Source organism: Erinaceus europaeus, chromosome 1 (assembly GCF_950295315.1).
Source record: "Erinaceus europaeus chromosome 1, mEriEur2.1, whole genome shotgun sequence".
NCBI lineage: Eukaryota > Metazoa > Chordata > Mammalia > Eulipotyphla > Erinaceidae > Erinaceus > Erinaceus europaeus.
The window spans coordinates 95,201,337-95,228,336 of NC_080162.1; the positions used below are offsets into that span (position 1 = coordinate 95,201,337).

Genomic DNA, 27,000 nt, shown 5'->3' on the forward strand with positions numbered 1-27,000 from the left:
ACTTAAGATCTAAGATCAGATTGCCCTCAGGATTGGTTTCTGATGGAGTTTCTATTCCTGGATTGCTGATAGGATAGCCACCCTCCCACTCTACTCTTACCTGAACTTTGGTGCCAGCCTGGAGAAAGGAACTCCGACTATATCTAGGTTTGGGGACTTTGTTAGGAAGTGAACCACCTGAAATAGAATTAGAAAATCCTATGAAATGAAAGGTCTCACCCGAGTAATGAGGCTGAAGGGTTGACATTCCATGCCTGATGTCTCTGGACACAGTCTGAAGTGAAGCATAGGGAGGTAGTACCAGTTGCATTGATTAGGTTGGGATCAGCAGATGTGATATCGTTTGGCATGAATTGAGAGAAGTATGCAGGAAAGGGAGCCCCACTCTAGAGGTTCCAGGACTGGGGAAATATAGGCTCTACAGAGGAAGTGGGAGGTTCCTGCGATAGCAGGGTTTAAGAAGGCAATAGATAGTTATTGCTATAATCACATTTCTTGGCAATTGGATTAAGTTTGAAAAATCCCCTTGTTAGGATTTGCTATATCATACACAACATCACCATAATGTATGCCCTTTGACATTATTTGTATGTAGTTGTGCTACCCGTTGCTTCTGTTCTCCCTGGTCTAAGCTTTTAAGAGAGTTAACATATCAATGACTCAGCCTATGGTCTGTGCATTTAAAAGTTTGAGACATTCAATCAATTTTTCCCCTTCTCATATTAATTAAATAGTGATTTATATGACTACAAATTAATGGGAGTGTACATAAATACAATTCCCACCACCAAAAGACTGTGTCCCATCCCATTCTATCCCCCCTCTCCCATCCCATGAAGCCAAACATCCACCCTCACCCTCAACCCAGGGTTTTTACTCTGGTGCCTTACTACAAATTCAGTCAAATTGTGCTTTGAGTTTCCCTCTCTGTTCTTCTTAACTTCTGTTTATGAGTGGGATCATCCCATACTCGTCTTTATCTTTCTGACTTAGCTCACTTAACATAATTCTTTCTGGCTCCAATCCAAGATGGGTTAGAGAAGGTGGGTTCATTGTTCTTAATAGCTGCATAGTATTCCATTTTGTACATATACCACAGCTTTCTCAGCCACTCATTTGTTGTTGGGCACCTGGATTCCTTCCAGGTTTTAGTTATTACAAATTGTGCTGCTATGAACACCGGTGTACACATCTTTTTGGTTGGATGTTATGGAGTCCTTGGAGTATATCCCTAGGAGAAGAATTACTGGGTCATATGGAAGGTCCATGTCTAGCCTTGTGAGAGTTCTCCAGACTGTTCTCCACAGAGGCTGTACCAATTTACATTCCCAGCAGCAGTGCAGTAGGGTTTCTTTGTACCCACAGCCTCTCCAGTATTTGTTGCTGCTGTCTGTTTTGATGTATGCCATCCTCACAGGGTTGAGGTGGTATCTCAGTGTTGTCTTTATTTGCATTTCTCTGACAATCAATGACCTGGGACAATTTTTCATGTGTTTGTTAGCCTTTTGGATCTCTTCCATAGTGAATGTTCTGTTCATATCCTCTGCCCACAAAGTCCCAAACCCTAGATATAGATCAGGTCCCATGAGATAGAGTATAGGTTCACATGTATCCATAAATTAGGGCAAAATATATACTTGAAAGCAAAAGTATACAATAGTCTGCAGTGAGTCAGTATGAAGTTCATAATGAAATAGTGTCTGCTTAGACTTAGATACCCTTCTCACCTATTTCCTATTATACTTCCCCCACTCAATCCCAAGTTATCCTTATCAAAGCAAGGACTGCAAAAGCTGAATAAGGGCAAGAGACTGGCATACTTTAATGATGACTCTTTAGTCACTATCAGGCCACCCCATCAGCTGGACTCCTAGTTGGGAAGTCCTGAGATTCCCAAACAGACATAATGGGCCTAGACCTAAAATAAATCCCTCTCTCGATTGTTACCAGTCATCTCTATCAGGAACAACACAATAGACCCCTTTGTGGCCCCCATAGGACCTTGTCCTCAACTTGGATCAACAATGGTAGAGAATGTTCCATCCTCCAAAGGGAGGCTGGACAACATACTCTATACTATACCTGAGGAAGATGGGTCCTGATATTGGGACAGCTTGGAATGTTCCTACTTATGACCACAGAATATGAACTCAGATCTACAGGGATGCAGAGGTCACATAGGCGCTCCTAAGCTGAATATGGGACCCAGATCACATCAAATCAATGGGGTTTACAGTCAACAATATTTATACCCCTTTCCCATATTTGGGAGCTACTCTCTTCCCTGATCCAGCTTTCTGGTCCTTTTCCAGCCATGACATCTTCTCCCCAGACAATAACCTGGATCCACCTGCATTTCAGATTTCAGGCTCAGGGAAAAAACAAACAAACAAACAAACAAACAAACAAAAAAACCGAGTATAGCCACAGGCCCTTTGCAATAACTAAAATATGCCTACTAGCTATGTACAAAACTGAGATCCCCACCCCCCAACTCTTCATCTGGACTACTCCAGCCTTTAGGTTCATGATTAGTCAACAATTTGTTTGGCTTTATATGTTAACTCTCTTTTCAGCCACCAGGTTCCAGATGCTAGCAGGATGTCAACCAGACTTCCCTGGACAGACAGCCCGACCAATGTGTCCTTGAGCTCTGATTCCCAAGAATCCTTCCCCACTAGGGGAAGAGAGAGGCAGGCTGGGAGTATGGGTCGACCTGTCAATGCCCTTGTTCATCAGGGAAGCAATTACAGAAGACAGACCTTCCACCTTCTGCATCCCACAATGACTTTGGGTCCTTACTCCCAGAGGATTAAAGATTAGGAAAGCTACCAAGAGAGGGGATGGGCTATGGAGTTCTGGTGGTGGGAACTGTGTGGAGTTGTACTGCTCTTATCCTATTGTTTTGTCAGTGTTTCCTTTTTATAAATAAAATAAAATAAAATAGAAAGGTACTCCAATGTCCTATTGTCTCATGAGGACATCAGACATACAAGAAAGAGTAGAGGCTCAGGTTTATGGCTTCATTTATTTTTATTTAGTCATGTTTTTAAGCCTTCCTACTAAAAAGATCATATTAAAGGTTAAGAATTGATATATGAATTTATGGAAGTGACACTATGTTACATAAAGGGTGTTAGCAATGTCAAGTCTTTCCACAAAAGAAACATGAGTACACACATTATGCCAAATACTCAAGGATCAAAATTACTGTGATAATCCCCTAAGTCTCATACTCAGGAAATGTAAGAATATTTCCTCTGAAGTGCATTTTAGGAGGCTGTATTGCCTAATATATAAATCAAATGAATGCTTCATAAAATGACAGGAAGTACCTAGGGGAACAGAGACACTGCTGCACCTTGCCAGAAAGGCACAGGAAATGGAAATGGTGACGAGTTGTAGGTGCGGGCTATAAATGAGGTCAAGGCTGGCTTGGATGTTTATAAGCTAGGGGCATGGCTGACTCTCTGCCTAGGTGAGTCTGTTAACATGTGAGTAAGAGCTCTGAGTGGTTTTCTTTTCTCCCTCCCTCTCTCTTTCTCTTTCCACCTATTTTTTTCTTGGCCTCATGTGAATGTTCTCAGTTTTCTTGAACAAAGATTAAAATTTTCTGAAAATCATGCTTTCTCTTTAATTCTTTGTTGGGGTTATGCGTGATGAAACTTTAAATATTTGAAGAAATAAACTCTGCCCATAACTCTCTCCAATACTGTAGGAAATTACAGGTAGTTTCCACCATGATTATAGGTTAAGAAATCTAAACTAGTCACTTAGTCAATTTAACTGTATTTTGAAAAATTACTATGACCAAGGTGAGTCTATTTATTAAGTCAGAATTAGTGTAGTGAACATGAGGGAACAATGCCAAAGGTTTTATTTTCTGATATAGCCTTTAAAAATCTTTTTAAATTATCTTTATTGGGTAGAGACAGCTAGAAATTGAGAGGGAAGGGAATGATGGAGAGGAAGAGAGACAGAGAGACACTGCAGTATTGTTTTACCACTCGCAAAGCTTTCCCCATGCAAGTGGGAACCGGGCCGTTGTACATTGTAACATCTGTGCTCAACCAGGTGTGCCACCACCCAGCCCCACTTTCTTTTATTTTTAATATAGAAAAACCTGTGTTTAGATTTTTATCTCCTTTTCATAAGAAATCACTTTATTGGAGAAATAATCTGCAAGACAGTTGTCACATAAGTGTAATTTCTTATCTCCTTATAAAAGATGACTAGGAGAGATCTTGGTTTGCAATCAGATGAAGAGCAGATTGCTATGGGAAAGCTCCATCAGTTAAAGAGTTAAAAGTAATTCAGTCAGATGAAACTGTTGGCCAAGAACACACATAGAACTGGACAGAGTCTTGGTGTATTCTAGAGATAAACAGACAGGCAAGTATGCACTGCTAGAGCCAGGAGATAACTTAGTGGTCTTTATTAATTATAGAGTAAGTGGAATGCCAGTACTTTTAAACAAAAACAGCCTTCCTTGTATTCATTATAAAAGAGACTGTGCACTTAACAGACTTCACTTTGGGTCTATCCTTGGTCTCTACCGCATTTCTTTCAGAGCCTCTCCACCTCTTGTCCCCAACTCCCTCAGGAGAATTCACAGGTGACTATGCATTATTTCTTACTGCCAGTGTAAGTCCTCCAAATACCAGGTCCCCAATATTCTCTTAACTCCCTCCAAGACTGACTAGAGACAATGCTCAGTTCTAGCTTATGGTGGTACCAGTGATTGAACTTAGGGGCCTCTGAGCCTCCCACAAACAGGAAGGTCTTTTTAGTTACTACTAGTCATAACTTCCATGAGCTTTGTTTTTGTTTTCTTTGGATGATATATTCCCAGATGTGAGGTGGCTGGCATATATAGTGGATTATTATTATTTTTTTAATGGAGGCATCAACACAGTGTTTTCTAGAATGGCTATACCAATTTACATATCCTATTAACAGCAGGGAAGGCTTCCTTTCTTCTCATGTAATCACCAGCATCTGTGAATTCCTGTTTTGTTTTCTGTTAAAAATCATTCTAAAAATGTGTGAGGTAATAACTCATTGTGCTTTTGATTTGCATTTCCTTTTGATTAGTGATGTTGAGTTTTGTACCTGTTTGTTATTCATGTATGTTCTTTGGGGAGAAATGTATACTCAGGTCTGTTGCTCATTTTAAATTGGATTATTTTCTTTTTTCTTTTTCTTTTTTGATGAATTACATGAATTCTTTATATAGTTTGGATTATTAACTCCTTATTGGGTATATATATATATATATATATATATATATATATATATATATATATATATCCTGTTAGTACTTAGTTGTATTCTCCAGGCTGTCTTTCATTTTGTTGGTCATTTCTTTTGCAATTCAGAGCTTTTAATTATGATATTTTATTTTTGTTGTTGTTGTTTTGCTTTAAGTGTCATAATAACCATTGTTAATTTGCCACAAGGTCCTTCCTATAGTTTCTTCTAGAAATTTTGTGGCTTTAAGCTTTATATTTAAGTATACGATTCATGTAAAATGAGTCTTTTTAGGTATTGCAAGATTGGTTATTGTTAAATTTCCTTCTTTTACATGTGAATAACCAATTTCCCTGGGAAAAATTATTTAAAAGACTATCATTTATCAACTGATTATTCTTATACCCCTCATTAAGTAGTTTGATTATCAACATGTTTGATTTCTGGAATCTTGATTCTTTTCATGGTTTATGTGTCCTTATTGTAGTACCATACTGTTTTAAATCTTATAGCATCATATGTATTTGGACAAAGTTAATAATATTATATGTAATATTTACACAATATTATAATTACATATAAATATACAATATATCCCTACTTTTTGAGATTAAGAACTGCAGTATCTCTATTTTTTTATGAGCAAGAATTCAGGGGTAAAATTTTATACCCAAATATAGTGTGTGTAAGTCATGTACCTTTCACTAAAGTCATGTGTTCACTTTCTCACCTCAACACACAATTACCACCATAGATCTCACAAAATTGGAGAAGTTTGATTATTTTTTGTTCTTGCAGCCTTCATTGTTTTATCTTTATACTTCACATATGAGCAAAACCAAAGTGGTCCTTCATTTCTTATTTACTTATTTCAGTTAGCATAGCCATCTCCACTTCCACACATTCTGCCCCAAAGAATGCATCATCTTTTTATTGAAGGTAGTATTCATTGACTATATATCCCCTAAATTCTTTTTTCAGTCATCAGTTGCTGGGAATTTAGACTGCTTCTATATTTTGAAACTTCCTAAGGGAGGTATAAATATAGGAGTACATGTACTCATGTATTTCTACTTGCTGTTTTTATAGGGGTCACACCAGATTAAGTTTCAACTTACAATGTTCTAGAGTTACTCTTTCCTCCACATCCTGTATAGCATTTGTTTATTCTTTATTTCTTTTCTTTTTTTTTTCTTATTTTTATTGCCACCACGGTTGTTTCTGGGGTTTAGTGCTAGCACTATGAATCTACTGCTCCTAGTGGCCTTTTTTCCCCCCCTTTTTCTTTCTTCTTAGATGGGAAAGATAGAAACTGAGATGAGAAAGGGAGATAGGGAGGGAGAAATAAACATTTGCAGACCTACTTCAGATCAATAAGGTAAACAGTTATTTTCTTCAATTTGGGGAGGTCCTCTCTGCCCTAATCTGGCTTTCTAGCCCTAGTCTCATTCTGTCACCATCGCCCCAGACAGTATTTATAGTCCACCTACATGTTAACTATCAAGCTCGGGCAAAAATTACTAAAGTCATGGGCCTCTAATAACAAACAGAAAATAGACTTCCTAGCTTCTTCCCACATGAAGACCCCTAATTCCATCTGCTCTATTCCTATGTTTAGGTTCCTGTTTATTAAAAAAAATTCCCTGCTTTATATCTTACTGCTTTTGAGCCACCAAGTTGCAGATGCTAATATGATTCCATCCTGATTTCCCTGGGCAGATGACTTCACCAATGTTCTCCAAAGTCTCACCTCCCCAGAGTCCTACCCTATTAGGGAAAGGTAGAAATAGGCTGGAGGTATGGGTCGACTTGCCAATGCCCATGTCCAGTGGAGAAGCAATTACGAAAGTCAGAACTTCTGCCTTCTATACCCCAATAATAATTTTGGTCCATATTCCCAGAGGGATAAAGAATAGGGAAGATTCCAAATTCAGGTGATGGAATATAGAACTCTAATGGTGGAAACTATGAAATTGTACCCCTATTACCTTACAATCTTGTAAATCATTATTAAATCTCTAATAAATATGAAAGCAGCATACTACCCAAGTGAGTGATTTTGTCAGACCTTCCTCAGGAATTTTACCTCTTCTTGGTTTGTGGCTTTCTTTTCCTGGGCTTTGGTCTTGCTTCATTGTTGAAAACAAATTTCTCTGTCTCCTCTTTCTGTTTAGTGCTCTTTTAGGATTTGTGATGAGGAAACTTACTTGGTTAGGCCTAAACAGATATTCCCCACTATGTCTCTCTGTAAGTTGTGTGAAATGTGACTCAGATACAAATAAATGCAACTAGGTCCCTAGGAAGCACCCTGCAGGGTACATATAGAAATAGTCCATTTGAGACAATGTTGTACTGGAGACCCAAGAAAAGCACAAAGGAAACCCTCTACAGAGACTGGTCAGACCAGGAGGACAAGTCTCACACTTAGGGAAGGAAATTGGTTTACAAACTTCTTTTACAGTGATGCACAGATTCATAGGCAGCTGCCTCAGCAATTTGTCCTGGATCTCAAAATTTTCTAGGGAAATCCTTTGAACTCATGGGAAGGTGATTCCATTGTTACTGAACCAAACTATATACTATAAAAATATTTTCTCTCATTTTCTAATTTAACTTTTTTTTCATGATGAAGATATATTTTATTTACAAAACATTTTACTTTTTTTTTTGCAGGGGAATGGTTATTTCTGCTCTTGCTTCATGTGTTTTAAACATCATATTTAAAAATCATTGTCATAGGCTGGGGGTATGGATCAACCTGCCAACACCCATGTCCAGAGGAGAAGCAATTACAGAAGGCAGAACTCCTATCTTCTATACCCCAAATACAATTTTGATACATACCCTCAGTTGGGGAGATGTGATAGGAGGAAGAGGATAAGAGGGCTCTGAACTCCAGCTCCATCAGGACCTGGAGAGAGAGGAGGAAACAGGGAGGGACATTTAGATGTCGTAATAGTGTTATGTGTGACTTAGAGAGAAAGAAATGACTGGGCCTGGAAGAAAAAGGGGTTATTATGTACAAATGTAGATAGATAGTTGTAGAGATGGTGGTTAGCCCATGTCTGCAAGCTAAAGAGAACTGTGGTGGTTTGCAGTGGAGGGACTGGGGATTTGAACTCTGATGGTGGAAATGATGTGGAATTTTATCCCCGTTGACATGTAATTTTGTAAATCAATATTAAGTCACTATTAGTAATAAAAAAGAGATTCAGATGGCCAACAAACATGAAAAAATGCTCAAAGTCACTGACTATTAAAGTAATGCAGGGAGTCAGGTGGTAGAGCAGCGGGTTAAGCACACATGGCACAAAGCTCAAGGACCTGCATAAGGATCCTTGTTGGAGCCCCCTGCTTCCCACCTACAGGGGGGTCTCTTCACAGGCAGTGAAGCAGGTCTGCAGGTGTCTATCTTTCTCTCCTCTTCTCTGTTTTCACTTCCTCTCTCCATTTCTCTCTGCCCTATCCAACAATAATTACATTTTTTCCCAAACCATGAATTTAAACTGTCTTTCATTTTATGTGTCTCCTATTATTTTTTCCTTTTATTTATTGGGGGTGTTGTAAATAACGTACAATTAAAATTACTTGTCAAGGCAAAAAATAAGGAGTTGAAGCAAGGCATTTATTCTTTTGCAAAAGGGTGTGCCACCAACAGTGGCCATTAAGCAGCAGCGCGCCCCTTCAGCCTTCTCCCATCTTTTATACCTGACACAGAACTGTCCCCTCCACCCCCGGGCTGGGCTTCAGAGCTCACAATCTCCCCATTGCCTACATAAGGAAAGGAGGAAGAGAGTCTGAGGGTCTTTGCTGGAGGATTAGCAAGCACTGCAAGGAGCTGACCTAAAGAATACAAAACTACTGACCACAAGTGGTCATAGATAACAATTTATAAAAATATTTTTTGTACTAAACAGTTGTATTCATGTTCTTTGGAAGAGAAGACCTAGCCATCTCTCAAAGGGGGATTACTGGTTTATAGTCGACAATAAAATACAGTAGTTTGTATATGTGTAACATTTCCCAGTTTTCCACATAACAAGTCAACCTCCTCTAGGTCCTCCTCTGCCATCATGTTCCAGGACCTGAACTCTCCCTCACTTCTACCCAGAGTCTTTTACTTTGGTGCAATACACCAAACCCAGTCCAATTTCTGCTTTGCATTTTCTTTCCCTTCTGTTCTTATTTCTTCTACTATTTCTATCATCAATATATTATAGCTTCAGTACTGTTTTTTTACTTCCTTTATTAAATTTTTAAAAAATATTTATTCCCTCTTGTTGCCCTTGTTATTTTATTGTTGTAGTTATTATTGTTGTTGCTATTGATGTCGTCACTGTTGAATAAGACAGTGAGAAGTGGAAAGAGGAGGGGAAGAAAGAAAGGGGGAGAGAAAGACACCTGCAGACCTGCTTCACCACCTGTGAAGGGACTCCCCTGCAGGTGGGGAGTTGGGGTCTCCAACAGGGATCCCAACGCCGGTCCTTGTGATTTGTGCCACATGCGTTTAACTCCTTTATTAAATTTATCCCTAAATAGTTTATTGTTTTGACACTATGTTAAGTAGTATTGCTTTACTACCCTTTAGAATATTCATTGTTAGTATATAGAACTATTAGTGGGACATTTCTTTCTTACCTGTTGGTGTAAAACACACTTTCTAAATCTTGGAACTGGACCTGCTGATGTTGATAAAACTCACTGAATTGGGGGGGTTCCCGGAAGATGGCGGACTGAGAAGCTGCTAGTGGCTGAGCTCTGACCACATCTCCTGGAAATGGTAGGATATTCTGCTTTTAGCAGGCTAGCCAATAAGGGGTCTTAGCGGTGACACCAAGGAGGTGACTATAACTTAATTTGGGTTAAGAATTAGAGTAGGGAAAAAAGGGGAAAATTTTTTTTTTCCTTTTAATTTTCAAGCATACCTCCTTCCCTGCCCCCCCCCCCCATAACCAGTCCCTGGGCTCACCTGCTAGGAGCTCCTTTTCTTTACCAAATTCCTGTCCCACCAAGAAGTATCATTAATTCTAAGTCTATACCCTTCTGAAACCTCTGGCCTTTTTTCTTTCTAAGTAGCCAACCCCCCACCTCAACCTGCATAGCTAATTAAATAATTAAAAATAAATACATTAAAAAAACCTTTCCTTTCACTGCCCTTTTATGACAGTTCTTTTTCTTATCTTTTTCTTTTTTCTCTCTCTCTCTCTATTTCTTTTTTTTATTTTTCTTTTTCTCATTCTTGTCATCCTTTCTTCCTTAATACTACAGCTTCCAAAGTCACATCCCCCAAGCCCCACACCACCAAACAGTGTGCTTTATTGAATTCACTGATACACATTTGGGAATTTCCTTTCACTGCTCTTTAATTACAGCTCTTTTTCTTATCTTTTCCCTTTTCTCTCTCTTGTCTCTCTCTCTCTCTCTTTTTTTTTTAATCTTGTCATACACTTCTTCCTTCTTCTTTGTCTTTCTGAATTTGTGAATTATTTTGGGGAAGAAATCTGACTCAGAGTGGACTCTCTATGTGTGTATCTCTGCTCTAGTTCCCTTTTCCCTCTTGTTACCCCTAGAATATACAGTGGATAGTAGATTTGCATAACTATCTATTCTTGCTATCCTTTCTTTCTTTTCTCTTTCTTCACTGGGATTTGGTTACTTTTTTTTCACGGACTGGAGAAATTGTTTGGCTAACTGGTAATGATTAAACTACTTCAATACTTGCCTCAGTTGCTACTGTAATTCCTGAGGTTGGTGAGTGCAATTGTCATAAAGGTATTTAGTACAGTGTTACTTGTACTCAAGACACAACAACTGAGGAACAACACAGCATAAAAAAAAAGAAACACATATATCAAAAAATGGGTAGATCAAAAACAAATAAAGCTGCTACTCCAATGAATGAAGACAAGAGCCCAGAAGAAACCTACAAATCAGCCAGAAGTAAACATAGATAAGAAAAGTATGCAAGCAATAATAAACTTATTATTCAAAGAAATGAAAAAAACATTGGAGGAAAGGAATGGCAGTATTAGGGAAACAACAGTTGAGACCCCCAAGGAAAATACTGATTATCTTGAGGCAATTAGAGAACTGAAAGCTGAAATAGCTGTAATGAAGAAAGAAGCTGAGGCAAGGGAAAGCAGACTAACAGAAGCAGAAAACAGAATTAGTCAGACAGAGGATGAGTTAGAGAAAACGAAGAAAGAGGTGAAAGAGCTTAAAAAGAGATTGAGAGGCACTGAAAACAACAACAGAGACATATGGGATGATATCAAAAGAAGTAGCATTTGTATAATTGGCCTGCCTGAGGAAGAAAGAAAGGAAGGGGAAGCAAACATTCTAGAGGAAATAATAGAAGAAAACTTCTCAGACCTGAATAACAGAAAGGACATCAAGATTTAAGAGGCCCAGAGAGTACCAAACAGAATCAACCCAGACCTGAAGACACCAAGACACATCATAGTCACAATGAGAAGAAGTAAGGATAAAGAAAGGATCCTAAAGGCTGCAAGAGAGAAACAAAAAGTCACATACAAGGGAAAACCCATAAGATTATCTGCAGACTTCTCCACTCAAACTCTAAAAGCCAGAAGGGAATGGCAAGATATCTATCAAGCCCTGAATGAAAAAGGGTTTCAACCAAGGATAATATATCCTGTTAGACTTTCATTCAAACTAGATGGAGGGATCAAAACCTTCTTAGACAAACAACAGTTAAAGGAGGCAACCATCACCAAACCGGCCCTGAAAGAGGTTCTAAAAGACCTCTTATAAACAAGAACATCACTATAATACTGGCAATATATCAGAACAAACAAAAAATTTTTTTTGAAGAATGGCACTACAATACATTAAATCCATAATATCAATAAATGTCAATGGCTTAAAGTCACCCATAAAAAGGCACAGGGTGGGGGGATGGATCAGAAAACATAACCTAACCATGACCAAGTGGGATTCATCCCAGGAATGTAATGCTGGTTCAACATCCGTAAGTCAATCAATGTCATTCACCACATCAATAAAAGCAAATCTAAAAACCACATAATTATCTCAATAGATGCAGAGAAAGCCTTTGACAAGATCCAACACCCATTCATGCTCAAAACTACAAAAAATGGGAATAGATGGGAAATTCCTCAAAATAGTGGAGTCTATATATAGCAAACCTACAGCCAACATCATACTCAATGGACATAAGCTGAAAGTATTCCCCCTCAGATCGGGGACTAGACAGGGCTGTCCACTGTCACTGTTACTCTTCAACATAGTATTGGAAGTTCTTGCCATAGCAATCAGGCAAGAGAAAGAAATCAAAGGAATACAGATTGGAAGGGAAGAAGTCAAGCTCTCACTATTTGCAGATGATATGATAATATACATAGAAAGACCTAAAGAATCCAGCAGAAAACTACTGGAAGTTAATAGGCAATATAGCAAGGTATCAGACTACAAAATCAATGTACAAAAATCAGTGGCATTTCTTTATGCAAACACTAAATCTGAAGAAGAAGACATCCAGAAATCACTCCCTTTTACTTTTTCAGCAAAATCAATCAAATATCTAGGAATAAAGTTGACCAAAGAAGTGAAAGACTTGTATGCTGAAAACTATGAATCACTACTCAAGGAAATAGAAACTGATACCAAGAAATGGAAAGATATCCCATGAAGAATAAATATCATCAAAATGAATATTCTCCCCAGAGCCATATACAAATTTAATGAAATACCCATCAAAGTTCCACCAAGCTTTTCTGGAACCTGAAAACACCTAGAATTGCCAAAACCATCTTGAGGAAAAGAAACAGAAATGGAGGCATCACACTCCCAGACCTTAAACTATATTATAAAGCCATCATCATCAAAACAGCATGGTACTGGAACAAAAATAGGCACACAGACCAGTGGAACAGAATTGAAAGCCCAGAAATAAATCCCCACCCCTATGGGCATCTAATCTTTGATAAGGGGGCCCAAAGGATTAAATGGAAAAAGGATGCTCTCTTCAATAAATGGTGCTGGGAAAACTGGCTTGAAACATGCAGAAGAATGAAATTGAACCACTTTATCTCACCAGAAACAAAAATCAAATCCAAACGGATCAAAGACCTAGATGTCAGACCAGAACCAATCAAATACTTAGAGGAAAACATTGGTAAAACAGTTTCCCACCTACACCTCAAGGACATCTTTGATAAATCAAACCCAATTGCAAGGAAGACTAAAGCAGAAACAAACCAATGGGACTACATCAAATTGAAAAGCTTCTGCACATCCAAAAGAAACTATTAAACAAACAGAGAGACCCCTCACAGAATGGGAGAAGATCTTCACATGCCATACATCAGACAAGAAACTATTCACCAAAATATATAAAGAGCTCAGCAAACTTAGCACCAAAAAAGCAAATGACCCCATCAAAAATGGGCAGAGGATATAAACAGAACATTCACTCCAGAGGAGATCCAAAAGGCTAACAAACATATGAAAAACTGCTCTGATTGTCAGAGAAATGCAAATTAAGACAACACTAAGATACCACCTCACTCCTGTAAGAATGGCATACATCAAAAAGGACAGCAGCAACAAATGCTGGAGAGGATGTGGGGACAGAGGAACCCTTTTACATTGCTGGTGGGAATGTAAATTGGTATAGCCTCTGTGGAGAGCAGTCTGGAAAACTCTCAGAAGGCTAGACATGGACCTTCCATATGATCCAGTCATTCCTCTCCTGGGGTTATACCCCAAGGACTCCATAACACCCAACCAAAAAGAGGTGTGTACTCCTATGTTCATAACAGCACAATTCATAATAGATAAAACCTGGAAGCAATCCAGGTGCCCAACAACAGAGTGGCTGAGAAAGCTGTGGTATATATACACAATGGAATACTATGCAGCTATCAAGAACAATGAACCCACCTTCTCTGACCCATCTTGGACAGAGCTAGAAGGAATTATGTTAAGTGAGCTAAGTCAGAAAGAAAAAGATGAGTATGGGATGATCCCACTCATCAACAGAAGCTGACTAAGAAGATCTGAAAGGGAAAGTAAAAGCAGGACGTGATCAAATTGTAAGTAGGACACCAAAGTAAAAACCCTGTGGAAAGGGGTAGCTTCCTGGGCCAGTGGGGGGTGGGAGTTGGTGGGAGGGATGGGTCCCAGTCTTTTGGTAGTGGGAATGGTGTTTATGTACACTCCTAGCAAAATGTAGACATATAAATCAGTAGTTAATTAATATGATTGGGGGAAAATCAATTGTATGTCTCAAAGTTTTTCAAAACACAAACTGAATCTTTTTAATATATAGGCTGTGTAATTGATATGCAGACTCTCTCAAAAGCCTAGACCAAGTAGATCAGAAGCATCCAATAGCACAGCTATATACAAGATACTGGATACTGTACAGCAAACCCTAATAAAAGGACTTTTCAAAGTTAACCCAATTACCAAATAATGTGATGATGACATTAACTATCGATTGTCTTTTTGAACAAGACAGCAGGAACCTCACATCTTCACTATAGAGCCTCTACTTCCCCCAGTCCTGGAACCCTTGGATAGGGCCCACTTTCCCGTATGCCTCTCCCAATCCATACCAAATAATATTGCATCCACTGATCACAACCTAACCATCGCAACGATTGCCACCTCAACATGCTTCACCTCAGACTGTGTCCAGAGACTTCACGTGTGGAATGACAACCCTTCAGCTTCATTACTCAGGTGAGACCTTTCCTTTTATAGTACACTCTAATTTCATCTCAGGTGGTTCACTTTCTAACAAAGTCCCAAAACCTAGATATACACCAGTTTCTGTGAGAGAGATCTTATGTTCACACGTATCCATAAACTACTGCAAAATATATGCCTGAAAGCAGAAGTACAGTAGAGTTTGCAGTGAGTACCTCCCTAACACTTCCTCTCCACTATTCCAAGCTTTGGGTCCATGATTGCTCAACAATTTGTTTGGCTTCGTTTGTTAACTCTCTTTTCAATCACCAGGTTCCAGATGCCATCAGGATGCTGGCCAGGCTTCCCTGGATTGAAGACCCCACCAATGTGTCCTGGAGCTCAGCTTCCCCAGAGACCCACCCTACTAGGGAAAGAGAGAGGCATACTGGGAGTATGGACGGACCAGTCAATGCCCATGTTCAGCAGGGAAGCAATTACAGAAGCCAGACCTTCTACCTTCTGCAACCCTCAATGACCCTGGGTCCATGCTCCCAGAAGGATGTAGAATGGGAAAGCTATCAGGGGAGGGGGTGGGAAATGGAGATTGGGTGGTGGGAATTGTGTGGAATTGTACCCCTCCTACCCTATGGTTTTGTTAATTAATCCTTTCTTAAATAAAAAAAAAATTTTAAAAAGAACTATTAGTGGTCTGTATATTATCTGTCAGAAGTGGATTTTAAATCTCTGAAAAGTGGATTCCATAGATTCCTTTTAAGTCATGACAGTTATTGAGGATATGGGAAGGGAGCTAACATTTCTGAAAGGGTGGTAGGTGCCAGGACATTTTTCCTGTGGTATCTGAAAATTTACGTGCATAGTGATTCTGGGATATGGACCTATCTATGGTCAACAGTCTCTTTATAGTTAGTGGTCATTTATTCCAACTCCATGTCCTGATATCCAGGGAGCCTCCTCCCTTACTTCCCTAACTTTACCCATACATAGATATCCTTGAAATCATCTTCCTCTGCTTTCATGTTAACCTGAATCTTTACCAAGGCCCCAGGTCCTGTACTGGACACATTGCAACCCTTACTACCACTTCCAGGGTAGCCAGTGGAGAAGATGCCATTATCCCTATATCTTGAATGAGAAAACAAGACTTGAAAGATAGTTTAACAAGTCAGGCGTGTGTCTTACCATGTGGCTGTCTCAAGTTCAAGTCCCCACAACACTCGAGAGTTCCATGGCACTGGAGATATTTCTAGTACTGTGATGTGTCTCCCTCTCTTTCTGTCTTTCTGTCCCTATTTTAATATAAAATAATTGATCAATGAGCATCGTGATATCCTAGCTTCAAAAAAAGACACACACACACACACACACACACAGAGAGAGAGAGAGAGAGAGAGAGAGAGGGAGAATTAAAATAAAAAATGTTTATTCACTTAGTATTTCTTTTTAAAAAATATTTATTCCCTTTTGTTGCCCTCATTGTTTTATTGTTGTAGTTATTCTTGTTGTCTTCGTTGTTGGACAGGACAGACAGAAATGGAGAGAGAATTGGAAGACAGGGAGGGGGAGAGACAGAGAGACACCTGCAGACTTGAGAATCGAAGCTCTGCAGGTGGGGAGCTGGGGTTCAAACTGGGATTCTTACACCAGTCCTTGTACTTGGCGACATGTATGCTTAACCCGCTGTGCTACCGTCCAGATCCCACTATATTCATATTTCAAGGACATTTTTGACTCCCCTCCCAAACACATAATTTGATTAAAAACCAGCGTGTCCCAGCCCTTGATATCAGTTGAGTACCAAACAGGCTAGGGGACTCACCCATGTCTATACCCACAGGACACCTGGGTGCTTTGTCCTGGCAGGAGAATGATAGATGTCTCTTCCATAGTGTACCTGTGCTCATTAGGTAATCAACCATTTTACTGATCATTAACAAAATTTAACTCCTATTGGCCACATACCCAAGTTTAATACACATAGGACTGCTAATAACATTGAAGTTTTAAATTTGGGCTACAGAGGTTAGTATGACAAAGGAGTTATGCAGAGTGTCTGGGCAGGGGGAAGCATCAGTGGCAGCATTCTGGAGGGAGGCTGGCAGCATATCCATGGAAGGTGTTGATACCAGGAGCAGCAGCTGTGGGAGGACTGATACACATGGCTGGGTTGAAGGCAGAGATTTGGGCAGCAGGAAATCTGTGTACAACAGGATTTAGATAGATTGAAGTTGGTACACCTTCCCTGTAGGAAAGAAAAGACCATTACTTAGAATTCATTGGAATTGAAACCAGAAATCTGTGGTCTCCATGACATAGGACCCATCATCACCTATAGGATGTCGCTTTGTTGTTATACCTTCTCTCCCTGAGTGTTGAATCCAGTTTGGATTCCTCCTTTGAAGTTCCCTTGATTTTTGGAAGTCTGCCCTTTGCTTTGTTGTTGAACTTGTCTGAATTCCTGTTTAAAGAAGGATCCAAGGATAAGAGCAATATTGCTTCAACGACTGATAGACACACCTTTCTCTCACTGGCTCAGTTTCTTGTTCAGGTTGCTGTCACCTTACTTAAAAATAATTATTACTTTAGAAAGACAATGGAGCACTGCTCAGCTCTGGCTTATGGTGGTGTTGGAGACTGAACCTGAGACCTCATTGTCTCAAGTATGAAAATCTTTTGCATAACCATTATGCTGTATCTCCAACCCTCTGCTTATACTTCTTTTTTTAAAAAACTTTTTTTATATTTATTTATTATTTATTCCCTTTTGTTGCCCTTGTTTTTTTATTGTTGTAGTTATTATTGATGTCATCATTGTTGGATAAGACAGAGAGAAATGGAGAGAGGAGGGGAAGACAGAGAGGGGGAGAGAAAGAGAGACACCTATAGACCTGCTTCACCACTTGTAAAGCGACTCCCCTGCAGGTGGGGAGCTGGGGGCTTGAACTTATTTATTTATTCCCTTTTTTGTTGCCCTTGTTTACATAAATAAAGCAAAGTTTTTCTTAATGTCAGTGAGGCAGAGTTTGGGTTTCTGTGACACTGGGAAGACAATGACTGATTCTTTCTGGTTGGAGTAGCATTTACCTTGCAGCAGCAGATGAAGAACAGTAGAAGAAATAGGAGCCCAGATGCAATCAGCACAGGGAGGAAGAGGGGTTTTTCAGGGGCCTGGTTCTGAGTGACAGCTTTCAGCACTGTGGTCTTCTTTGCTACTGACTTGGGCACTGGGAATCTCTGTGTGATGGTTGTGGGCACAGGGTTGTGCTGTGTGATAGTGGTGGCCATTGTGGCTTCTGTCTCTGGCTCATCAGTGAGCTCTTTAATTGGTTCCTGCAGGGAGCATGCATGAAGAGGCCTGAGTGGGCTGAGAGGTGTCATTCCTGCATTCCTATCTCCATGCACCTCATTCCCTATTACCTATCCTTATTCCCATGTTGTCACCCTCAGGGACCACTCCAGTACTAGTGGCCTGGTGTAGTTCTTGGAGAGCCACAGTGGAGGTTGGGTCACAGACTCCACCTGTGATCCCAATCATAGACTCACCCTCTGAGTTACATCAAAGAACTTTAGAATCCTCCACACACTCTTTAAGCCCCAATTGCTCACTTCAACTGACAGTACAGGGGCTTTGTGAAACACAGAACTCTAGATACTCAGATGGGTCTGGAAGACAGCCTCCCCTGAGATCTACCTGAAGTCTATCTGCCCATAAATTGACTTCTCCGCTCTGTCAGTCTGCAACCCCGGGGAAAGCTATGAAACCCTCAGATTTGGGGTCCACATCTATGGCAGAAAAGGAAAATCCACTTGTATATTTAGAGAAAGCTTATGAAAGTCTCATGCCAGTTCCGTTTAGATGCTTGGGGTGAGAAGAACCATGTCTTATTGTTATTCATAATCAAGGACAAGTAGCCTGCATGCTGGGACAGGCACTCTGGACAATCAGTCTTTCCTCAGTACATGCACTCTGCTTCAGAGAAGTGGGGACAAAGAGAGCGACTGAAAGAGCCCATGTCCATGACACAGGCCCCTGAGAGAGGTAATGTTAGGGTAAATGGTGGCATGACTGTGCTGATTCCCAGGCTTAAGTGTGCTCCTGAGTGCTTTTCTAACACTACTGTGGATGAGCAGGCTGTCCATGCATGGAACTCCAGGTGAGCAATTGTGCAATCCTAGTCACTGATCTGAGAGAGGACATGCAGTCACTTTGCAGATGGACACAAACAGAAAAGGTCAGCACTTTGGGAATCCTTAGAAGCTGGAAATGGACACAAGGACACTTGCATTTAGACCCAGTTGACATTCTTGCCTGAGCTAATGTTCTCTGCTGCCCCAGCCACTTCTCTTTGGGTCAAGGTGCTCAGATGACATGAAGCATGAAGGCCAAGCACTTGGGGACTAGCATCTTCATTCCCAGGACCTCTCACTGAGCTGACAGCTGCCCTCCCCCTCCCCTGTAGTCTTACAAAACTCCCACAGAAAATCAGAGAAACTTCCTGCAGACTTTGAAATATTTATCACAGGGCCACACTGGGGAGGAGGATAGGTAGGAGGAAAATGAAGGGAATCCATAAAAAGACTGTTCTGGGTGTGTGTGTGGGTGGGTGGGGTAAGAGCAGAGGTTGACATGGTTAGGAGAAGGTTCAGCATCCTACTAGCACCTGTGTACCAACACTGTGGAAACCTCTCCACTTGTTCAAGGAGCACCTTGTCCACCCTTCAGATCCCTTGTGTCTGTGATGTTGGGGTCTTTTACTTTGGTGTAATACACTAACTCCAGTTCAGGATCTACTTGTGTTTTCTCTTCTGATTTTGTTTTTCAACTTCTGCCTGAGAGTAAGATCATCCCATATTCATTCTTCTGTTTCTGACTTATTTTACTTAACATGATTTATTCAAGCTCCATCCAAGATGGGCTGAAAATGGTGAAGTCATCATTTTTAATAGCTGTGTAGTATTCCATTGTATATATATACAACTTGCTCAGCCACTCATCTGTTGTTGGACACCTGGGTTGCTTCCAGGTTTTGACTATTACAAATTGTTCTGCTATGAACATAGGTATACACATATCTTTTTGGGTAGGTGTGTTGGGTTCCTTAGGATATATCCCCAGGAGACGAATTGCAGGATCATAGGGTAGGTCCATTTCTAGCCTTCTGAGAGTTCTCCAGACTGTTCTCCACAGAAGCTGGACCAATTGACATTCCCACCAGCAGTGCGGGAGGGTTCCTTTGACCCCACACCCTCTCCAGCATTTGTTGCTGTTACCTTTTCTGATGTATGACATTCTCACAGAAGTGAAGTGGTATCTCATTGTTGTCTTTATTTGCATTTCTCTGACATTCAAAGACTTGGAGAATTTTTTTCATGTGTTTCTCGGCCTTTTGGATCTCTTATGTGGCAAATATTCTGTCCATGTCCTGTCCCCATTTTTGTATGGGGTTATTTGTTTTCTTGTTTTTGAGTTTGGTAAGCTCTTTATATATTTTGGTTTTTAGCCTCTTGTCTGATGTATGGCATGTAAATATCTCCCATCCTGTGAGGGGTCTCTTTGTTTGTGTGATGGTTTTTTTTTTTAGTTGTGCATAAGCTTTTTAGTTTGATGTAGTCCCATAGGTTTATGTTTTCCTTAGTCTTCTTTTTAATCGGATTTATTTCATTGAAGATGTCTTTAAAATGTATGCAGAAAAGAGTTCTGCCAATATTTTCCTCTAAGTACTTGATAGTTTCTGGTCTAACATCCAAGTCCTTGATCCACTTGAAATTTACTTTTGTATTTGGTGAAATATAGTGGTTCAGTTTCATTCTTCTGCATGTTTCATTTTTTTCCAACACCATTTGTTGAAGAGACTCTGCTTTCCCCATTGAATAGTCTGGGCACCTTTGTCAAAGATTAGATGCCCATAGGTATGAGGGCTTACTTCTGGGTTCTCAATTCCATTCCACTGGCCAGTGGAGACACCTTATTAATAATAGGAAGTTTCAACGTTATATATATAATCAACCAAAGGACATAGAATTGTCTGCTTTCAACAGTTATCAACACGAGAAATCTGGTTTTGTTGAAACCCTCACCATTGGTTATGTGGGAGTCATTCTCAGCCTGGCATCACTGTAAGTATAAATGGTTTTGATTCACAGCATATTAGGATATTGTATACCAGGCACTTCTCAAATCACCTGATATGGGAAGTGCTCAATCAACTTAGCCCTCCATATGAATCATTTGCTCAGACAGTAACTTACTCAAGAGAAAGCATAGACCAAGGTAACTTTAATTCCCAAGGCTATGTATACATTGTGTGGTGAGGGAATGTGACAATGAGACAATGTGTTTCATTCCAATTCTTTGTTCCCATGTGACAAGAAGAAATGGCACAGATGTGTGCTATGGTTAAGTGGCTTCGCATTTACCGGATGATGCCAGGATAATAAATCATTGAACACCATATAAATAACATTGTGACTCAAAAGGACAGTTCCTTTCAAAGTCCATGGGACAGGAGGGAGTTGACCTGAGATCAGTAAACTGGGCTGAAGGTAACTCCATTGTTTAGTATGCTAAATCCTAGTGTGAATTTGAAACACAAAAGAACAAACCTTAAGAGTTACAAACTACTTTGCCCCTTCACAATCTTAAAGAATGGTTAAAAACTATTGTTATTCGGGGAGTCAGGCGGTAGTGCACTGTGTTAAGTGCACGTGGCGCAAAGCCCAAGGACCAGTGTGACAATCCTGGTTCAAGCCTCCGGCTTCCACCTGCAGGGGAGTCACTTCACAGGCAGTGAAGCAGGTCTGCAGGTGTCTATCTTTCTCTCCCCCTCTCTGTCTTCCCCTCCTCTCTCCATTTCTCTGTCCTATCCAACAATGACGACATCAATAACAACAACAATAATAACTACAACAATAAAACAACAAGGGCAACAAAAAGGGAACAAACAAATAAATAAAAAGGAAAAAAACTTTAAATAAAAAAAGATTAAAAAAAAAAGATTGTTATTCTAGGAGGAAGTTCTAAGAGCCACGCACTAGGAGGTGAGATGATCTGAAAATCTTTGACCCCTTCCATACTTGTCTCTAAATCTGGTACTTGACTTCCCATCCATTCCCTACTTCTACCTATATAAAAACCCACTCTCTGTAGAAGACAGGAAAGTTGATTTAAGCTAATAACCTCCTTCTACATTGCTTTGAAGGAACAGCAATTACACACACACACACACACACACACACACACACATTAACAAAAGCTGGTATACAACAGTATTTTCTGGCTTTCTGTATCATCTGAAATCAGACCCATGCTCTACTTCACAGTCAGATCAAATGAATTATTCTATAGGGAGGGTAAGCAGGAAGAAGAAAGTTCAATTGTACTTAGGTACTATGTAGAGAAAGCCATAACTACTTCAGTTTTGAGAGCACAACATCTTCCTGCTCCAGCTGTGCACTTCCTCAGATCCTCACCCATCACAAAGGTAGCTGAATCCTTCCAAATCAGTTTACATAGGGCCCAGGTGGTGGCACATTTAGCTGAGTGCACACTTTATCAAGTTAGTTTACATATGTGATAGAGTTAGTTCAGGTATGACATTGACCCTGCTTCAGAGTAAATAGGGGAACTCTCATTTGGTCATTTGGTCCAGATCTCATAGTTACTGTGTGTCTGTGATATGATTCCAGGGCCCAAGTCTGGAAGTTAGTAATCCTTCTTATTTCCCCAGTGAGTATAACCTCTTGTAGAAAATATAAGAAGACCTGCCACAGACTCAGAACCCTGGAGGTGCCTTTATTCTCCTACAGATTTGGATCCTTCTCTCTAGAGATGAGAGAGAGAGAGAGAGAGAGAGAAAGAGAGAGAGACAGGAGAAAGTGGGAGGAAGACATTTCTGAGAAGAGTTCACCCTAAACCCAACCTCAGCAGGGGTAAACATTCTCTTATGGTCTGGGCATTGATACATGTAGTTGGTGCAGGAACTATGTTACTAGGATACATTGAGGGTGCTACTTACTGAAGGTTTCATTGGAGTTCAGTTTATATATATACACACACACAATGTCATTCTTCTTTAATTGTTGCAAAAGAGATGACAAATATGTATTGTGGAACACTTCTGCAAGGGAAAAATACAAAGGTGTGTGTGAGGAAGGAGTATTGCTCTTTCCCACTGATCTCACTATTGTAGTAAAATAGAACTTCCCCCAAACAGAATGCCAGAGGATAACTTTGAAGCAGTAGCTGTGTCTGAATCAATATGTGCCCACCTAGGCCAGATCCTCACCTGGTATCACTAAGGGTCTACTCTGAAGAGGCTAGACCTGCCTTTCAGCAAGCAGAGGGTATTACTACCATCCCTGATTCATGAGACCATTAGAGACAAGGTCCCCTTCACACACAGGGTCAGTAGGTTTCTGACCCTGGTTCTCCACAAGGCCTCCCTGTACCAGTGAGAGTTGCTAAAACAACCCTGTCTCATGCCCGAGTTAAATACATTGGTGTAGATGGTTTAGATTTTTTTTTTTTGACAATTGGGGTTCCTCTCCTAGTTCTGTATTTCTGTGAACCTATGGTAGTTTGGAGACACCCATAGCAAAGTGGGGCTTGGGGAGAAAAGCAAGGAGCTAAGAACGTTATTCAGTAGAATCCCTAATAAAAGAAGTCAAAACTGAATCCAGACACTATTGTTGAGAGCTTTTCTCCCATCCTGATTCCATGGACCCCATGAACCCATGCTGGTGTTCACCAACTACTTCCTCCAGCCAGTGAAGTCATCTTACCTGATGAGCTATCTCTCAGTTCCTTGAATTTCTATCTTGAGCCACACTTGACACCATAGGTCACAGGTTCAGAATAACGTAAATCAGAAGAGAACAACTATACTGTATCTTCTATAACTACTCCTCTTCTTAGCCTGGACTCAGCTTGGTGGCAGAGCTAATGAACAGTGTACCATGGGACCAGGTGGTGGTGCACCTGGTTAAGTACACACATTACAATGAACAAGGACCAGGGTTCAACTTCCTTGTACTACAGGGGGAAAACTTCACAAGTCATGACGTATGACTGGAGGTATCCTCTGCCTTTTTCCTTCTCTATCTCCCTTCTCAGTTTCTCTCCATGTCTATCTATCTAATTAATTAATTAATTAATTTAAAAAAGAAATACTTATACCAATATATTGGTTAGGGCATGTGGTAGTCACTGGTCTCACCTCTCACAACAGATTTGATAGCAGTTTGCTAACTTTTACATCTTGGAGACAAAATTGGAGCTTGCAGATACTCAGTCTGTTCCTAATTTGCATGTTCATGGGCTGCAGAGCTCAGAGCTCAGTGATCTCTCTGCGCCCCCTGAATGTGACCCTCTAGTCTTCTTGTGAAGAGAATGGCGAAGAGCCAGCTTCTGTGTGCCAAGATCAGCTGGATCTGGCTGTGTGTTGCTCCAGTGGGGAGTGTGCCTCAGAGACCTCAGCCACACTATCCAAGTGACAGGGTCTCACATGCCTGTACACACAGGGTTCTTTACATGGGGGGGGATTGCTACCATCAAGTAACTCATGAATTTTCAAGACAGAAAGACCCCCCCCCCTGGGAGAGAGGACATCCTCTTTACCTTACAGCTCTCAGAAGAAGCCTTCTTATGGACTACTGGCGAGCACTCTGGTTTGTCAAACTATGTCACTAGTAAGACAATGGAAATTGAACTGGGTCAGATTATTTTTTTTATTTATCAACCGAAAGGATCATTTCCTTTTAAAAAAGATTATCTTTATTTATTTATTGGATAGAGACAACCAGAAATTGAGAGGGAAGGGGATGACAGAAAGAGTGAGAGACAGAGAGACACCTGCAGCCCCGCTTCACTGTTCATGAAGCTTTCCCCCTGCAGGTGGGGACCAGGGGTTTAAACCCTGGTCCTTGAACATTGTAACATGTGCAGGTATGCCACTGTGAGACCCCCCCCAAAAGGATAATTTCTTTCTCTATTTTAATGAGTAATAAATTACACTAATATTTATGGTTGACATTAATGTTGTTTTTGGATAAAACAGAGAGAAATCGAGAGAGGAGGCGAGACAAGAAGGGGGAGAGAAAGACAGACATCCAGAGGTCCACTTGTGAAGCAACCCCCCTGCAGGTGGGGAGCCAGGGGCTTGAACCAGGATACCTATGCTGTTCCTTGCACTTTTTGCGCCATGTGCACTTAACCCGCTGTGCTACCTCCTGACCCTCAAATACATGTTTTGTTTTTTTTCAGTTCAACTTTGAGTGTGAGGTTTGCAAAATTGTATCCACCAAAGCTTTTAAAATTATTTACATGTGAAGTTATGGTGTGGTATACTATAAACTTATGTGGAGGACTATGATTTTTATATTTCAACAGAAAAAAATACAATTACACGTGCATGCCCATAACACAGCCACACCTCATACAGACATGAATCACTTACTTACATGCCCAGTGTGTATACTCATATGCCCAACACATTTCCTTACAAGAGGTCCATACACACTCCTCAAATCAGACCACATTTACCTATACTATGCATATACAAACGATAGGCGTATACTGAGAACACAGGCTACATCCTCCACACACAATACACACACACACACACATACACACACACACACTACACAATCACTACATCCACATACTGCTCAAACACTATACACACACACACCTCACACTCACATCACATATTCACAACAAACACAAATCCCTGCAAGTAAAGTGGCTTGAATTCTTACCTTCCACACAGACATAGTTCATCTCCAAACCCAAAGCTACTTGACAGGAATGTTTTAAGACCTAAACCAGAGATAGGGATGGTGGTGAAAGAGTGAGTGAGTGAGTGTGAATAGGTAGTGAGAATCAAGTCCACCCCCATCTCACATTTAACCCTCACTTACTGAGGTATTATACTCCATCATTTCCTGGTATCCTTTGCTAAATATACTAGATCTCTTCTTTGTGCAATGCTATTTAGCTACAGAGGAAAGAATGTGGGCTAGGTTACAGCCATGGGTTGAGGGTACAGAAGATTCTCACCCCAGGACTCATTTTCTTGCTTCATGTCATGTTAGACTCCCAAAGGCCCCACTCTGGTATCAGCCAATAGGATGTAATTAAGAGAAGAAAGGAGAAGCTACTTGGTCTCTGCAATGTGCTGTTTTTTTTTTTTAATTATCTTTATTTATTTGACGGGGACAGCCTGAAATCAAGGGGGAAGGGGCAGATAGAGAGGGAGAGAGAGACCTGCAACCCTGCATCACAACTCATGAAGCTTTTCCCACCACTGCAGGTGGGGACCAGGGGCTTGAACCCAGGTCCTTACACACTGTACTGTGTGCACTCAACCAGGTGTGCCACTACTCAGCTGCCTGCAATGTTCTGTAGTGGTTATCTGTTTTTCAACACTTAAAGTATCTAAAAGGTCAGCCAAAGGAAAAAAGAAAAGCCATGTGTGAAAGCTTTCCGTACCTGTTTGCATAGGTGAATTACCTGGTTTTTCTGAAAGTCTTTTACACCCAGACCTAAATCTTGGGTCCTCATTTTTGGAGCCTTGTTAGCCTATGAGAAAGAAGACTTTGAGAATAAATCAACAAAATACATAGAGATAACATTGATAAAGGTAGATAGGACTCACTTCATCTGTAGTCTGCTTAAGTATATTATTGGCCAGAGGTCCAGAGCTCAGAGCAATAATCAAACTAGCAGCAACTGGATCTGTAGAAGAAGCAGGGAATGTCTTGATTGATAAATGTACCTGCTATCAGCTCCCAGGGTCACAGTTCTGCTATCCAATACCCTCTTCCTCCTTGGAAGAGGACGTACCCATCACTCAGCGTGTCTGGAGGACTTTGCTGCAGACTCTTGGTGGCAGAAGAAGCTTTAGTCAGCACTAACACTACAGTTGAGGAGATGGAGCCTAGTTCAGGACTTTTCCTACTGAGAAGTTTTACTACCAGAATGTCGAATCTTTTCCTTCAAAGACCAGCACAGTCATTTCACTAGACAAGGGCGACTTCAAATGAGCAATGAAAAGA

At 40.5% G+C, this 27,000-nt stretch overlaps 1 long non-coding RNA gene across 1 annotated transcript in view; it reads left to right on the forward strand.

Moving 5' to 3' along the window:
* LOC132538606 (uncharacterized) overlaps positions 1-27,000 on the forward strand; it is a 484,521-nt gene that overhangs the window by 141,614 nt on the left and 315,907 nt on the right. The window lies entirely within an intron of this gene.